Source organism: Perognathus longimembris, chromosome 18 (genome assembly GCF_023159225.1).
Source record: "Perognathus longimembris pacificus isolate PPM17 chromosome 18, ASM2315922v1, whole genome shotgun sequence".
Lineage (NCBI taxonomy): Eukaryota > Metazoa > Chordata > Mammalia > Rodentia > Heteromyidae > Perognathus > Perognathus longimembris.
The window spans coordinates 5,778,307-5,796,997 of record NC_063178.1 but is presented as its reverse complement, the minus strand read 5'-3'; positions in this window follow the sequence as shown (position 1 = coordinate 5,796,997).

Here is an 18,691-nt window from a genome sequence, read left to right as displayed (position 1 = left end):
ATCGTCTTAGTCTCTGACATAGAATTCTATTCTTATATGTACTGACTGATTTGAAGTTATATTTAGTTATTTAATAGTCATTTGTTTAACCGTGTTGGGGATTTAACCATACAAACACTAAGCAAGCACTTACCACTGAGGCATACCTCCAGCTTCTGGAGTCATTTTAAATGTGCCAAGTTACATTCGTGCAGTTCTCTGGGAAAAGCATGGATTAGTAAAGGTAATGCTGGCTGCTATAACAGACAGCTATACAATCCATAGCGTTCTTCTCCGACTCTAAGAATCCTGTAAAATCAGAAATCTATTTCCTGCCCCAAAGCCAGGGAGGTCTACTTCTCCTGAGGATTGTGCAGAAATGGGCGTTTCTCATCAGTAGATGATTCTCCCCAAGAAAGCAACTCAGAGGCTCATATTCCTAAGTTGTGTGGGTCTAATGGCTTCAGCACCGCCAAGGATTCCATACCCTTTCTTATACCTGAAAATGAACTGTTCTGCCTGAGCTAATTTTGAATAGTGATCTTTCTATTCTCAGCCTCCCAAATAGCAAGGATTATAGGTAAGAGTGATCCTACCATTGCCTAGGTATTGTTGAGACGTGTAAACGAATAAGAGGCATTTCCTTGAGAATGTAGTCATCCTGTTCAGTCACTGAAGGACCTGCAACCCAGTAGATAAAAAATAGAAGCACTTCTCCATGGGAGAAATACTCAAATCAGAGAGTGCTCCGACTTACAAGAAAATGCAGGGCTGGGGATATGGCCTAGTGGCAAGAGTGCTTGCCTCGTATACGTGAGGCCCTTGGGTTCAATTCCCCAGCACCACATATACAGAAAATGGCCAGAAGTAGCGCTGTGGCTCAAGTGGCAGAGTGCTAGCCTTGAGCAGAAAGAAGCCAGGGACAGTGCTCAGGCCCTGAGTCCAAGCCCCAGGACTGGCCAAAAATAAAAAATAAAAAAATAAAAAATAAAATGCAAATGCTGCCAAGATTTTGCAAAAATCATCTAATACTTCCTTAGTTGGAGCCGGAGCTGCAGTACTCTCAAGACTGATCACTATTTTTTTGCCCTTTACACTGCCCAAAACATGGAAACTTTGGTCAAAATTTCAATGAAAGAATCCTGTTTAGTTTTTTTTTTCCCCTTCTGTCTATGTTAGCAAAGGACTATTTTATAGTGGTTTTGATTTTGAACGAAATTGGAGAACTGGTTTTCTTTCTTGGCTGAGCTTGATCCCTTATCCTTTGTTTATTTAAAAAGAAACATCAACTTTCCAATGTACTTGCTAGAGCTGTTTGTGGTAGCTCCCTTTTGGACAGAGAAGGCAACATCTGTTTTCATAATGGTGCTGGATGAAAGGGGAGGGCTTGGGAAAGGCACTCGGAGAGCCCTGAAACAGCACATCAAGGCTGCGCTTGGAGAAGAATCACCTCTAAGTTCACAAACCAGAGTTCACCTCTGGCCAAACCCAAGTAGTGCAACGCTTCACACAGACGTGCATGCATGGAAAGGGAAATTAGTCCAGAGGCTCTGTATAATCAGCCAAGTGAACACTGAAAAAGAATCGAACTCTTGGCCATGGGGAAAAGCATAAATATGTAGGAGAAAAATAGCAAAAGTTTAAGAGATGATAAACTCAGGGGGACTGGACAATCAGATTGACTGCAATGCTAACACACACACACACACACACACACACACACACACACACTTTCGTTTTTAGTATTAGCTTGTTTGTTTGGTTTGGCTTTCGGTCACTACTAGGAAAATGAGAAATTCCTGTCACCAAACCCAGACCACACAAAACCATTATTCTCAGGGTATTTGGTAGCTATTTATTTCCCACCACTGAAAGGAAGATTGCATTTCTCTGCTTTGAAAACTCCACACCCCATTCACTTACTCATTGACTGGTGGGTAGACTGAATCATGTGGAGCTAAAATGGATCCTTAGCAACCAAGTTACACAAAAGTAAAGGCACACCTGTGTGCATGAAAATACTCTAAGAATGCATGTCCATGCACATGCACACATGCAAACACATATACCTACATATTAATCAGCAAATATGTGCAAATACAAAATATATATGAACATATGGAGAACACGAACACACATGCTGAATCACACACACACACATACACGTGCACACACACACCGTCTGAGGCTCTTCACACATGGAGTGCAGACCTTTGCTCTAACAGCTCATAGGCATGAGCACAAACACTGGAGCACAGTAGAATATCTGCCTTAAAGGCTATTGCTCTGCCCAAAACACGCAGGACTGACTTTATAAATGCAAAGGAAGTACTAGAAATTGAGTCAGAATCAGCAGGTGTCCCTCTGTAAAGACCCCCATGACTCTGTCCCTCGCTTTTATTTTCCTTCCCATCTTATCACAGGTCTTGTTGTCACAACAGCCTGGTTCTGTTTTCTTCTGCTGCTCAGTGAGTAGATGACTCAATCCCCAGGCCCATATTCCATGGTACAGTCACAACATTCAAAGCGGCTTATGGATGAGGCTTGGAACTCCTCTCCAATCAGATCTTGCTTCTCTGCACTACATGTGAGTTAACGGATTCCTAAAAATACCTCTTGGCCTGACTCATCCTCTTACAAAGAGCGGTCGGGGATGTTCCCCCCCAGAAGTGGAAAGACACAGTCCTGCAGGGCACTGGCTTCTGACTTGCCTACAGCTTACATCAGCTGCATGCGATGATATATTCTTTGGAGTGGCCAACTCTGAACTTGGAGAGCTCCGAAGACTGGCTGAAATACAAAACCTCAGCAGTGGTTGGTTTCAGCAACACCTCCCACACCAGCTCTTGACAACAAGATGAAGCCGAGCCAAAGGAGAGGGGCTCTGGGGTGCACAGAGCATAGATTACTCAAGATGTGCTGGCTCCCAAATGGGAAAGAGGAAGGAAACCTGAAGCCAGGAATAAACACTAGCCCTGGGCTTTCAATTAGAAAGTTGTTATTCTTCATGTTGGAACTTTGTCCAACTCTAGAAGAAAGTAAAGTTTTCCAGGCAAGTTTGCCGAGGGAAAGCGGGATAGCGAGACAAAGGAAAGAGGAGTCTAGTCAACGACTCTTAAATTGGCTTTGGGGGGGAAATGAATTGAGAGATCACCAAAGGCATCCCCTCCTCATTTATCCTGGTAGCGATTCAGATCCTCTGCTGGGCAGCATCAATCAAAGCCATTTTTTTTTTTGCTGCTATTTCTCACACCACCTAGAATTTTCAGTTGATGCTGATAAGACTGAAAGCTGTAGGGGCTCTAGGAAGGGTTACACTTCATTAGTAGTTCCTGCAAGATATGAGAAATCAGACCCATTTCCTTGCAGTGAGATTTCAGGCATGTGGGTGTATGACTTGGGTGAGGAGACCCTTTCGAATACACACAAAATTACACAGCATGAGATAGCACTACTCACTGAATTCCAAGATCTGCAGAGCCGATCTTTCTGCACCATACACAAGATATGAATTATACACAAGGGAAACAAATGAAGGCAGAGCTTACTTAGCAACGTGGAGAACACATCACAGGCTTGTAATCTGACTTTGTAATAGCAAGTTCATCTACAATGTTGTCCCAAAGAGGGCAGCAGTTTGGGCACATCGAGAGAAACGGCAAGTTTTTGCAGCACCTAAGGAAATTTCCATCCTTAAGACCCGTGAGCCCGCTTAGATCTACCACCCATCAAGGACCTTGTTTCAGTTTCTGCTAGAGCTCCATCCACTCACCAGAAAGGCTCTCTGTGGTATGGGGCTGACACTGACAGATGGGTCTGCCACGTGGATAGTTGCCACACACATTATCAGTGCAAATGAAGACCCTGTCACGGTATGGGTGCTCCCACATGCTAACGACGGACCACCCCCAGGAGTGGAAAACACCTGGATCTCACTCTCTTAAATGCCACCTGCTTAGGAGGGTGGCCACAAACATGTGACAGTTTTAATTTTTACCATAAACAGAACTGAAACAACTAGAAGGGTTTAAAGACACAGTTGGGAATGTAGGGTGCTTCTGGAGCTGACCTGGTAACCTTCGGATAGCACAGTGCTTGGTAATAAGATATTCTTGATGACCTCAGGGGTCTCAGAAGGGGTAGGAAGGGAAACACTCTCTTTCCAGTGGCCCAGCTATACAAACACTGCAAGGGGGTAAGTTACATATACAAAACCCAGACACCCGGGATGCTCGACACACACCATCACCACCATTGGCCCATCCTCAAAATCAAATCGCAAGCAAATCTGAAAAACACAAATTAATTTAGTGCATTAGAATGAAGATGAATTAAAAAGGAACATTTCCACTTCATTCCAAAAGAACATGTCAGAAAATGTATTGCTGCGCTTATAGGTAATGCCACATTTAGGGTTTGTTGGAGAATGAGTCATGTATTCCTCTTCTAGGAATTTTCGAGAGAAGTGAAATTCGCCCCCCCCCCCCCGCAAAAGCTATCATTTAATTACTTAGTAGCCCTTTAAAATATATTTAAACTCCCTGTCTTCTCTCTTAATCATGTCCTACTCTCTTCCCTTTGTTACCATTGATATTGAAAAATCAATAGACAAAGAAATCATAAAAGATTCAAACTCAAGCTTACCTAAGTTTGTTTGTTTGCTGGTGGTACTGGAGTTTGAAACCACGTCTTTGGCTTTGCTTGGTGATTGCCTACTTTACCACGAGGGACACAAGGTCACCAAGATTGTCCATTCGGTATAGATTTTATAACAAATTTTATAACAGATTTTATAACAAACGATAAAAATCATGGGCGATGTGAGTGAAATTTAATATGCAGAAAATGATTGTGTGTTTGTACCCTCATCCTTTCTCTTCCTTCATTTCGTACTCAGCCTGAGATTTGTGGGAAAATTTATACTTGTCCTGTTTCTGTATCCCACACTCAAGAGCATTCAACCCACAAAATCAGTCCTCAGAAATTGTGTGTTAACCCAGATTGCTGTCTTCTTTGCTGTAGGAGCAAAGCCTCTAAAAACTCACCCTGTGAAACCCAGTCAGCCAAAACATCTCAGGATGATGAGAATTGTCATGCAAAACTTCAATTTCTTTTTCCTTTTTCCAAGTAAAGGGAATGTGAACAATACCTAAATTTGCAAAAACTGGAGGAGTGGTTGTATTGAGTGCCAGAGACCCATACTTATTGATTTTATGTTTAATTCATAATCAAGTTTATTGTCATGTACATCAGCGAGGTGTTGCTTTGCCGAAGCTGCTTTGGGAGTTACTGGGCTATGCAGAGCGATATTTTACTTTATCATGAATGGCAAAGAGTCTCAATTTGACTTGGATGAGACCATGTATAGAGCGCGCGTGTGTGTGTGTGTGTGTGTGTGTGTGTGTGTGTGAATAAGTATGCTAAATTTTATTGTGATCATCTCTATTTGAAACCATGAAAGTGAAGATATAATTATGAATAACCCCCATGGTTAAAATTAAAATTGATAGAAGAGCTATATTAGTGAGACTTGTTGGAAGTTATCCCGTATTTCTAAGTGGAAGAATGGCATATCCTCATTAAGTTTAGGAGCACTATTTGTCTGTGACTTTGTTCACACTTAAAATTGGCATTTCCCATTGCTGCATTGGTGATGGGAATCCAGTTATTATTAGTGACTCTTATAAAAGGTTGCAGTGTTTGCATTAGGGTAGCAATGATTACTAATATCATATAACTTGTTTTTTAATGCCACATAAACTCATGCATGACTAAGTAACTGAAAATTTTAAATCAATTTGTCATAAGCTGATAGAGCTTGATAAAATTACACCTAAGGGGTAATAGAATAATTGAATATAATATTTATTCTATTAGTAGAATTAATAGAATAGCAACTCACATTATTCTACAGCCCTTAAGTTTTAATATTGTTATTGTGAGGATTACAAAGCAAGAATAAAGAACTTCTACATGTACCACTAAATGCAAGATATATTTGGGAACTTTTACCCTATCCTAGTAAACATACTACCCAAAATTAATTGGCAGATCTAAATAGCTTTATTGCACATGAACTAAGGATTAAGAAGTTAAATGATTCTGTAAAATTTTGAGTATAAGTTTGTGCTACAAGAAATGGTTGGTGTCCAGTATGTAGACTAGAAAATGTAGGCCCACAATGAGACTTTCTGTTTGGTTACCTAATTGAAAGAATATTCCTGGAATTAGTACTGCTTTAAATCAATCACGGAATAAGGAAGTTCTACTGCTGTAAACAGTTCAACTGGGATCCTTTAGTATTGCCTTGCTAAAGTACTGTGTCAATACAGATTCATATTTGGGTCATATTTGGTCTTCCTGAAGACCATAGTCTTGTAAAAAATACTCATATATCCATTGCATGACCTGACTCTTGCTAGTGTGTGTGTGTGTGTGTGTGTGTGTGTGTGTGTGTGTGCTGGAGATTAATCCAGGTTCATGGGCTCTTAGGAAAGCCATGTACCACTGAGCCACATTTACAGCCCATGTATTCATACTTTATACACAATAGCATTAACTTGTATGATGCTAAGGTCTCTTCCCTTTATGCCTGTCAGTTCTGTGGGTGTCAACCTGTAGAATTCCTAAGTTTGTCAGTGTTCTCTCTATTGGTACTCTTTCCTTGTCCAAAGGCATTGCTTCCAAACTCCTGTGGTTGAATAACCAGATAATTCAACCTAGGAAAACTACACTAGTAAATGGACTGAGTTATGGATAGAGGAATGAATAGGTGGATAAGGAACAAAACAGAGGTATGAACTACTAATTAAAAAATCCAAGTGTTGGGTATAGGAGTGTTCACTGTGCAATTCTTATTGCACTTTATGTTGGCAATTTTTGTAATGAACTGTTTGGTACTAATTAATAGTCAACACTTAAATGTATGAGGGGATTGCCTAGAAATAGATTGCTTATACTTCCATGGGTAAAATTTAATAGTCTTTTACTTCCGCAGGACTCATTTTTGTTCATGTTCACTGTTTTGTTTCCTTAATACAAAGATAATCAAATATGAAGCAAAATTAAATGCATCCTTATTACCCATATCATCAACCTTGGAAAAATAGTATAGGGCTACTCTGATAGGGATCTACACTGCTTTGAAAAAGCCCAGTACTCAAAAGTCTCTAGTTTGGTGCTTTGGGAAATGGGGGGGGGGGGGGGGAATGGAGATGTAAGGATGAAAGGGGACTAGCCCCTCCCTTTTTAGTATCTTCTGTATATGAAATGAGCAATTTCACTTTTCACTTCCTTACATTCTCTCATCATGTTGAGACATCACAGCTCACGGGGTAAAGAATCATGACCTAGAACCAATTAAGAAATAAAAAGAACCAAGACAGTTTCTAAGGTACATTGATTATCTGAGGTCCCTATCATGATTAAAAAAAAGTTGAATGATACAGTTTTTAATCGTTAATTATTAACTTACTTGCCTTGCTTTATTTAAATATTTGATTATGTTTAGTATGGCAAAAAACAAATGATTTCTTTACCCCCCAAATGTAAAATGAACATAGCCACCAATTTCTTTTTCATGGACTCTGAAAGATAGCAGCAATCAGCACAACACTGTATCACTCTTAAAAGAAAAATTGAATTCAATTAATTTTGTATAAACCTGAAAGAAACTGAAAAATCAATGGAAGGTTGCTGGCAGATATTTGAAGTCCTTAGCCTCTCTCTAATGGTTGAATCATATTTTAAAAGTGAGTGTACAGCAATAATGATCCAAGAGGTATGGAAAAGTTGACGTGGGATATAGCAAGTACAACAACAGAGAAAGGAAGAATGTACATCATGTTTCCCCTCATTGAAGAATTCTATGAGTCTACAGAACTTGTATTCAGAAATAAGGAAATAACACTGATAGTTAAGTGATTCATAGAATATAAAATATTATAAAGTTACTCATAACTTAATCAGAAACAACTGATGTAGGTCATTTGTGGTCATGTGTTGTTTTTGGAGGGGGGTAAGGGGAGGCTGGGACCTTTTCACTGATGTCTGGAAGGAAAAGAAAGAGAAGGTTGACATCAGCAAAAGCAAGTGGATTAAAATTAGCCAGTAATGGAAAAGGCAAGTAAAATTTGGCATGAACAATCACAGCAGCTTATACACAACAATGCTCAGAATCCTGGCAACATTCACTGTGTGAAAAAAAAATGCCAGGAGAATTATGGGCCTTGACTTCCTAAAATAACAGAATTGTATTTTAGAGATTGTTCTGCACAGCTCGGCAAACAATGGCCACAGGCTGTCTTCCGTGGTTAGTGTTCTGACCACAAAATAAATTGAGGATGTGACTACCGTGAGTCAGAACCTAGATGAGAGAGTCACTGAAAAGAAAACAAACACTCGTGGACAGAGATGATTTTGAAGAGGTCTCTAAGCCCGCGCTCCTGAGTTTAGTGCACTATTACCACAGCACTGAAAGCACACCCTCCATTTGACCCTGGGATTTTAAATGCTGAAAATCATGAAGGTTTAGTTTCCTCAGATTCAAAAATAAATCACTGCACAGTGGTCCTGTTTTCCGTGTGGGGAGGCATGATAAAACAACAACAACAACAATGAAAGCAGTAGACCCATCAAATCAATGAAGGTCAACAGTCAGCCAGCCAGAGGATCTCAAAGAGCACGTGTTTGCCTTCTTGTTTGGAATCCATCACACTAAATTTCTGTTCTGGTCATGGAAAAGTGAACAGAATCTGTGTGGCTTTCCACATGACCTCCAAAAGCCTTCTAAGGAGCGAATACAAGGAAGGGGCCCCAAATGCAAATGAAGCATTTTTATCTGAAGGAAATCACTGGAACAAGCAATTGTTTCAATTGAGCCGGACAAAGAAATTAAAGAAAAGATGGAGCGAGAGTCCTTTGGGTCAGGAGAGAGATAATTAGTGGGCCTAGGCACTAATTTTTGGGGATATTTTCTCCTGTTGTGGCTTCGTGGTCTGGAGAAAAGGCTATATAACCTCTAAGGCTCTGGAAATTTCCTATCTCAGAAGACAGGAGGTTGAGTTATCATTTGAACCCAATTGTGGCCAACAGCTGGCTGGAATAAGCAACTGCTGATATTATTAGCACAAAGTTCATAATTCAGAAATTTCTTCAGTCTCTAGAGAACTGGAGAGTTCATCATTGGGATTCTGGTTCCAAACTTTCTTGTATATCATGGCGAACATCATTTCCTGGCCTTGGGTTATATCTAATATTTTCTTTCTACTTCTATTCTGAGCTGTGTATACTGACCTCTACAAAGCATCATGGGAAACGTTTTAAGACCCAGTTACATGAAAATGTATAAAACTTACTCTAATACACAGACTCATCAATGATAGCTATAGATAGGAATTACAGCCCGCACCATGTTTTTTTTTTTTTGGTCTTTCTGAAAGCTAAGGATCAAGTATTTAAATGATGAATACTTTAGGTTAACTATTCTAAATAACATATATGTACATATTTATGCTGCTGAGCCCGACATCACTGGCTCACACCTGTGACCCTAGCTCCAAAGAAGGCTGAGATCTGAGGATTAGAGTTTGAAGTCAACTTGGACGAACAAATCCGAGAGATTCTTATGTCCAATTAACCAGGGGGAAGCTGAAACTGAAGGTGTGATGACTCCAATGGCAGGGAGCAAACCTGGTGTATAAAGTCTAAAGGAGAGCGAGAGGCCTTGAGTTATCTTCCCAGCGATTCAAAAGCTGTGCAATTAAGGGCATGAGGAAAAGAGAAAAAGGTTAGTGATACATCCAAGGACTATTCAAAGAAACTATGGCCTGTCTCCATCGCATAGCACAGGTAGAGGAAACAGTGTGTTCTCTTTGTCCTAAAGGCTCCATGATGAGGTGAGTAGGGCTGACAGATTGATACAAACATATTCCAAATATTTGCTTTCCTGGTGGGCAGAATTACTTAAAATAGAGATGGAAGCAGCTGAAAATTTCGGGAGCCAGAATATTCCCTTTTGATTTCTAGTTGCCAGCGGCACCTACATGTATCTACAAAATATGTTTGGATCGTTCACATCCAGGCCAAAAGAGACTACCATCTGTGAAAACACAAAAGCTCGATGACATCGTGTTTTCATTCCATGGAAAAAAAATGTGGCATTGATTCATTCTCAAGCTGGAATATATTTCCACATTAAAATAAAATTTGCCCTGAGTTTTACAGGAAGGTTTTATTATGAGAAAAACACATCCAAAAGGGGGAAAAAGATTACTAGGCATGTGAAAAGTCATCAGATTGTGTTAAGAGATATTGGGCAAAACGCCACCAATCTAGTGAAAAATAGCTCTCTTGGAAATAAAGGGCCTGATTTGAACAAGACCAGTGAAATCTCACGATGACCCCTGCCTGTCACTGAATTAGTATGTTATGAGACGTGGATGGAATTTAGCTAGCACATGGAAAATATAATGTATTTCCTGTGTACTATTGTGGGAACCAAAAAAACAAAAACCCCGCAGTGAGAAAAAAAAACACGTGGTATTATTTTTTGTTATCTTTCCTTCAGAGTGAATCAGCTTCATTCATTTTCTTCTTCATCAGAAAGGAAGAATTTTAGTGTGGATTTAATGTCTCCTAGTTTTCATACTTGGTGTTTTGAGTTTCACATAGATGCATTACTTCCCAAAATGAAAGTTGAGTTTTGAGCAATGCTGTTTGTATCTGCAAGTGAAGAGTTAAGGCGGACTAGGTTCCAAAACCTCACATAAGTCCCACAGGTGAAGTTTCTAGTCAATCTGAATGCAGAAATCCTGCTTGATACCCTGTGGGAGAAAAACAGAAAGAGTGGAAATGAAGACGTTAAAAAGTAATCTTAGATCACCTCATTATAAAATACATGAACAACTTAAATGGCTTTCTATTTAACTTTATCTAAGTCATTGGCTTGCTATTACTTTGTTTGCAAGGATGAAGTCCAGTTCTCAACTGAGAAGTGAGACCCTTTAGATCTTTTGTAAAGAAGAGTTCTGGGACACAGATGAATCTTTTGATATGTAAGTATTTAAAAATATTGCTTTACACTTTGAAGGTATCTATTTTAATATAATATGATTTATCTACAATGCATAGTGACAGAATAAATTTTAATTACTTTATAGCTTATAACTTGATTTCTAATCATAAAGAAAAAAAGACTCAAATGCTGATAACTTGTTTCTAGGCCTTGGATAATATTGGGAAGATGGTTAATTATCAATGAGACATAATATAGGCATATGAACACTAGACATAGACCAATCATCAAATTTTGTTTGTTATTATGAACTGTTTATCTATAGAAGTGCAACATTACCAATCTCTCGCCCTCTCGCTCTCTTCCCTTGTACTTCTATCATATTAATAGTGAACAAACCACCAGGTCAAAGCCGTACTGTGACATCTTTTGTTTCTAGGAAGCGTGATAAGGAAGTACCAGAACATTTGTGGTGACTTATCACACTGAATACCAGAGCTGAGAATCTCTGCTTTTTTTTCTCTGCTAGACAATACATAAGGACAGTGTGATATTACAAGATATTAACAAAAAGCATGTGCAGTTTTTCCTTTTCTGCTGTGAATGGACTTAAACTATGTTCTAAAGAAATGGGGGGCAGATTTCTTTGGGAGTACTTTAATGTATTGGTGGGTTTTTTTTGTTTTGTTTTGTTTTGTTTTTGCCAGTCCTGGGCCTTGAACTCAGGGCCTGAGCACTGTCCTTGGCTTCTTTTTGCTCAAGGCTAGCACTCTACCACTTGACCCACAGCGCCACTTCTGGCCATTTTCTATGTATGTAGTGCTGGGGAATTGAATGCAGGGCTTCATGTATATGAGGCAAGCACTTTTGCCACTAGGCCATATTCCCAGCCCCTGTATTATATTTTTAAGTCATCAAACCCTTAAGCATTTTCACATTACTTCAGAGAAACTCTTAATGCCAGGTGAGTAAATTGCCAAAAAAAAAAAAAATCAACAGCCCTTGTTATTCTTTAATACAGGCACCCAGTATTTATTTGTCACGATAGAAATAATTTAATAGCGTTAAGAGCACAGATGAAGGGGGCGGGGGTTGATGTGTATATTTCCCCCCTCTAGGGTCCCTGGGAAAATAGACATAGACGGAACGCTATTCTGTTTGGCAGATCCCAACCTTGATTCTCCTAATGGACCATTTCTTCTTAGCCATAGGAATGCACAGGGAACTTCAAAGCCCTCCAGGGTCTTCAGAGCCTGGGAGGCCTCTGGCAGTCTCAGCCCCAGGAGATCCAGGGGCCTTTGATGCTGCAGTGTAGTTACAAGTGCTTTGAAGTAAAGAGAGGAAGTGAATTAGAGTGGCTCCCTTTGTCTTCCTGGCTAAGGGATCTTCTGCCCATCACCCCCTAGATATTCCTCAGCGCCTCTCACCCCGGCTGCAACTCATAATTGCATGGGCAGGTTTGCAAGCACACTAGCTCTTGTGAATGCTGATTCAATTGGTTTAAGGCAAGGCAAGTTTAAAAAAATATATATCCCTCTGAAGACCATGATACACAGCTAAGGTTTAAAATCGGATGGCGTGAGCTTTCCGTTAGGATAAGAGAATGATAAATAAACCCTCTTGTCCTAAGGGAAAATGTAGGGAGAAATTTATGGGAGGCTCTGATGGAAATGAGGGGCAGCTAGCTGACCCTGTTGGGTAGTCAGAGGCAGAAAATGGCAACTGGGACAAAGGTAAACGTGGCAGGAAACAAAGGCCCAGCTCCAATCACCTTTCTTTTCTGGACACAGCACTTTGGGACAGGCAAGAAGGAAGGCACAGCCCCCGACTTCTGCCCTGCTCCTGGTCAGAAGCAAATGGGAATCCAATCCAAAGGGAACTCCCACATTCAGGCTAGGGCGGGAGATCCAATCAGAAGGGTCTTCAGCTGCTCGTGGCCAACGATTAACCAATCAAACTAAAGATAGACCCCGCCAAGGGGGAGGGGACAGGGGGCCCAACTAAATGGCAGGTCGAGACAAAGGTATTGCAGATCACCAACTCTGGGTTCTTCTTGAGTCCTCTGCTTTGGAAGAGTCTGTTTCACTATTTTGCTTACATTTTAAGTAAACTCACGCTGTTTACTTCAAACACCATGTGCCCTAAATTCACTCCTTAACCACTTACAGAGAAAACCAGGCCGGGCTTCCACCCGAACCACTTTTTGCTTGTTACATCTGCGGGTTGGTACACTGCAGAGATAACTTCCTTTAATTGGTCCAATCCAAATGCTTCCATCCAACAAGCCAACCTATTTTTGGAAACTTGTGCCAATGGGCAAAGCTCATGTAGCATTTGTCTTAATCACAGTGATAAAGCATGTTGGGAGAAGTTATCTAAAGGTGCACTGAGGCCTTTCTCCATCCCTCCTCTCTGGAGGAAGCAAAGCTAATAGAAGACACCATTAGGAGAAAGCAGTAAATTATAATTAAGGGAACCCTAAACTTATGGAAGCAGAACAGCTAGAATAACAATTGCTTTCTGCCTCATTCTCTCTGCCAGAACTTCTCACGCTCCGGACTCTTTCATAATCTTTCCACCACACATCTGCCTACCTCAGAACCTCTTATCAGAGACTCCCCCCTTCAGGATGCTAAACTAAGCTCTACCAGAAAAACCTGATCTTCACTCTTTTTTTTTTCCTTCAGATTTCCCATTTCCCTTCTTACCCTTCTGTATTCAAAACATTTAACTTCTTAGTCACTTTTGAGGTACTGATGAAGGTCAATATCACACATCAAAGCTTTCCAATGTTTAATTATTATCTTAATTCGTTCAATAAATTAATTTGAGATGGGATCTACGTAAACAGCATTTGAGTAAGTTCTCATCAAGTGCCAAATAGCTAACTAATGCTACATGTGTAGCCAGGAAAATGTAAATAAGCACCAATCTACTATTACTAGATTCAGAAACTGTGTACCTTCATCCTTGCCAGAAATACCTTCCGTGTCTACTGAATTTTTAGACCTTGTTTGAGATGACTATTCCTGGCTCAGCAATGTTTCATTTCTTCACCAATTAAGTCAAATATACCAAACAAGTCAAATTGTACCATTCTTTCAAGGCTGACCCTGAATTCAAAGTCTTCTGGAATCATCACTAGTTGCTCCAAACAAGTCAATAGCAACCTTCTCAATGCTTTGCATTCCTTTCTAGTTTTTTTCTTCTGTAATCATGTATTATTTGCATTACAAAAAACACACCAATTACTTCAACAAGTCTCTGGGGTATGTTTTGTAAATTACTGGGAGACAACATTGTATCATACTTCCTCTTAGGCAGCCTGTGACACATACAAATCGCTTAGTAAACATAGGTTAAATAAATCCACATGCGCAATTAACATTGGTGTGTGTGTGTGTGTGTGTGTGTGTGTGACATTGAAAAATGAAAACAAGTCTAACTTAAAGAAGGAATGATTTATTTGAAAAAGTTAATGCAACAGGGAAAACTCCTCTATCCCAGTATCACATGGAAAGGATTTTTCTGTTGCAAAGGGAGACAGGCAAGCATTGTTATGATTTTTCTGGGGGCAGTTTTAGAAGATGCCATGGAAATAAACACTCCATTTAAAAATAAAATAGCAAAGTAAATTGATGACTACATAGAGACTATGCTTATTTATCAACTTGGTACTAAGCTAAAGCCAGCCTCAATCTTATTTCAAAATCCTTACTAACAGTATGTGGACAATTTCAATATGTTAATTAGGCTCCTACATTATTATAAATATTAGTGATGAACTAGTTTGTATGTATAAAACATCATCTATTTTGGTATTTCTGTTTTACACTGAATATTTTCCAAGCCCTAGCCAATTTTTCAGTAGTAAATCATGGAGAACTCCTCTAATGACATATGTCTACTTATGAAATCATTTGAATCTGTTTAGTATTTTGCACCATAATAAAAACAGTCACCATAAAAATACATGTGATGAAAAGAGCTGGTATTTCTAGCAACCTCCCTGTGCCCCTGTGAGAGGCAAATGCCCTTCAGAAAAACTGATTTTTTTTCTCTTAAAATTACTCATTGCTTTTTAAAACCATCGATTTAGTCTTAGGCATTGGATCCAAAACTATGATCAAATACTTACATGCATTTGCCTGAAGAGGAAGGACATCAGGAAGCCTTCGATGACAACTCTTGAAAGAAGCTCTGTTGTGCTCAGCAAGCTTTTTTTTTTTAATATGTGTATTTGCACATATAAAAAATACAAACGATACAAATACAAATGATCTCTACTAACCAGAATGTAGTAGGTGGAAATGTTTCTTTCCTACTAGTTTTTCTTGGGGGGGGGGTTACTTGGGATTTGAATTTGGGGTCTTATTCTTGTCTACCGGGCGCTCTACTGCTTGTTTTGCTGGCATCAGAAAGGCCCACATGTCTGACCTCACCTATATGTGAAAACTGTAAAAGTGAAATGCGTAGAAACAGAGCAGAAGGTGGTTACCAGAGGGGAGAGAGATGGACAAAAGGAAGATGTTTGTCAAAAAGTAAGAAATTTCACTTGAACTAGTAGGTTTTAGTCAATTACCCCACATGGTGAGCCCAGTAAACCAAAATGTATTATGCATGTCAAAATTGCTAATAAATTCTCACGTATTCTCCCAGGATACAATCATTTAATAACACAAATAATAGCTAATAGGTTAGTTACTGTAATTTATTAATCTGCTTCAAACACATACATGGTTAAAACCTTGCTTTCGCTAGGTAAAATGTTGCACGCCTGATATGCCAGGATTTGGGGACTGAGGCATTGCAAATTGTGAGTTCAATATCAGCCTGGGTTACAAAGAAACCGGCCAACCCAAAACTCTCACACACAAAACTCTCAACACACACAATTGCGATTTCTCAATTAAATCAATTATTTTTGAATTTGTCTTTCAGGGGCTGTCTCACATAATGAGTACACCTTTCAATCATCTGTTTTTGTATTCTTTTTTAATTCCCCCCCACCCTCACTCTTCTATATATAGTTAACAGCTTTTGTTTATTCCATGATCAGTTCTTGAGACTTAATTGATTTGTGGCCAATATGGTCAAGGGTTCAGAAGTTCATAGGCAGAGGAAGTTTTGTGTTTTCTATCCTAACATGTATTGCTATACTCATCTAAGTAAACAATGGTAACTGGTAGAGACATTAAGCGTTATTGCCCATCATGCAAGTCCGCAGATCCTGTTTCTTCACCTACTGGTTTTCAGGAATCGCCTTATGAGTCCATTTGTATGCATTCAGAGGAGAATTCCGCCTGAGTCCCTTTTTATTTGTATTCATAGAATTTCTGCCAAATTTAGCTTGTTAGGGAGTGTTATGTACTAGTTAGAGCATAAATATCAGCACATTGTGGACCGAAAGTACACATTCATGGTATTTGCCAAGAACATGTTTATAACATGAATTGTCTGTCTTCATCTCCACTCAGAAAGACCTCTAGGGAAAAGGCAAATTTTGTATCTGGAACTGATTTAGAATTAAATGTGGGACTGGAACTCATATCTTGTAGTTTAGCCAATTAGTTGTTCTCTCTGGTAACACAAATCCATTATTCTCCTAATTTAAGAGCAAACTGAATTCTCAAGTGGTTTCTTGCAACTCATAATCTCCTAAAAAGATATATTTTAGTCAAATTTTGGACCAAATAAATTCAATTAGCTGGGCTAGCATTTGGAGAATCAGAACAAGAGAGGTATGTAATTGGATTAGGTTCAAGGGTTGTTTTTTTTTTTAAACTAGTTCATACTCACGGACAAAAATTACAGTGTACTGGGAAATGTAGAAACCACTGGGAAATTGTTGAATTTACTGATAATTGAGACTAAAAATGCCTTTTTGTGAGAAAAGTTGTTTTAAGAGAATATGATATTCTAAGCCTTTTATTGGTATGCCTAATGCAAAAGAAATCTAGGATCAAAGAGTTAAGAAATAAATATCTTGTGCCACGTTTTTCTGTTATGATGAACTTCCTAGGATATACATGTAGAAATGCACTTATTCTTAGACTATACCTTATTCATATTTTATTTTATTGTTTGTAAGGGCAATGTGCAGAGAGCGCTTACAGTTATATAAGGAAGGTAATGAGTACATTTCCTGTAGAGTTTTATTACCCCCCTCCCTCCCTCATTTTCTCCCACTTTCCCTTCCCCAGGCCTCAACTCCTCTCTGCTCAAGTTGTAAAGTTCATTTCCAACAAAGTCTCTTGTGAGTCTCACTGTTACCTTGGTCCACTCTTGGTCCTTATATTTTATTTGACTTTTATTTTTCACACTACCCGTTTATTATGTCTCACAGAATAAATTCCTATACTGAACTATGGCCTTCCTAGTATTAGTTTGGAAATTAATTTATGCTCTTTTATAAAAATGAGTTGTAGAATCTTCAAAATGTTAATTTGGAAGGAAAACTACATTGATAATAAGCACATGTTTCAGCATTCAATTCTATTATCTATGATCAACATGAAACAGTACATACATATCTGACAACTTGCTTCTCAGAAACCAACTGCTCTTACTATTCAGTTATCCATTGTTACTAGAATTTGTGAGCAATTATAAATTGCAAACCAGTCCAACACACTGTGAATCATTCCCAGATTGTACTGTAATGGATGTTCGAAGCTGATAGAGTTGATGGAGGTCACCCAAAGGCTGCACATTTGGGGCTGCTCTGAGGAAGCAAGATACCTCGATGATGCTTAGGTCATAATGGTTGACTTCTAGAGAGTTCCCAGCCAAAATTCAGTAAATTGTTTGCTGTGATATTATATTTATGACCTTAAATAATTGCATTTATGTCTTCTCCATCACTTTGTTTTATTGCATTTCTTAAAGTAATCCCACTAAATCATTTCTGTGTGCAAAATCTTCAGGAAAGTCCTAGTTTATGATTAAATGTTGATTTATTCTAGAAAAGCCATTAGAAGCTGAGTTACTGTTGAATAACTAACAACATTTGAAAAGATAGGCAATATCTACTGTTAGAAATAGGTTGATCTACTTGAATTCTATAACATGGAGATAGGATTGTACAAAACTATTTAAGTTAATCATAATATTCCTATCTTCAATCGATACCCAGATATAATGTGCATAGTTTCTCATCATAAAATGCATAGAAACGTTCTCAATATCACAATACTTGAAATTGGACAACAATCCAATGTGCTATATTCACAGCACTATGGAAATCTATAATGAAACTGAGTACTGTTGGACCACAACAGAAACAGATTCTACAAACATCATATGGAGAAGGCAAGGAAAGGCTACAGAAGATAGGAGTCCATTTGCAAGAAGCTCAAAAGCCAGCAGAATTCCTCCTTGGTGGTAAGTCAGGAGAGAGCCTGGGAGAGAATGACTTGAAGCTGGGAACAAAGAAGCTTTTAGACTGGCGCTTGTTTATTTCATGTGATCTCATGTGAATGCATGCCCAGTGACTGATACAAGAAGACTTTCTGAAGTCCATGTTGTGTGGAACCCACGCCCACGGACTCATGACTATTGGATGACAATGGCAAGGTATCTTGAAGTTGGACCACTACTCCCTGGAGAGGAGTCTGGCAGAAACATCGCCCTTGATACTGATTTTCATAGGTTTCATGCATAACCCTTAGCCACTTATTTTGGCTTAAGTTTCTTTCC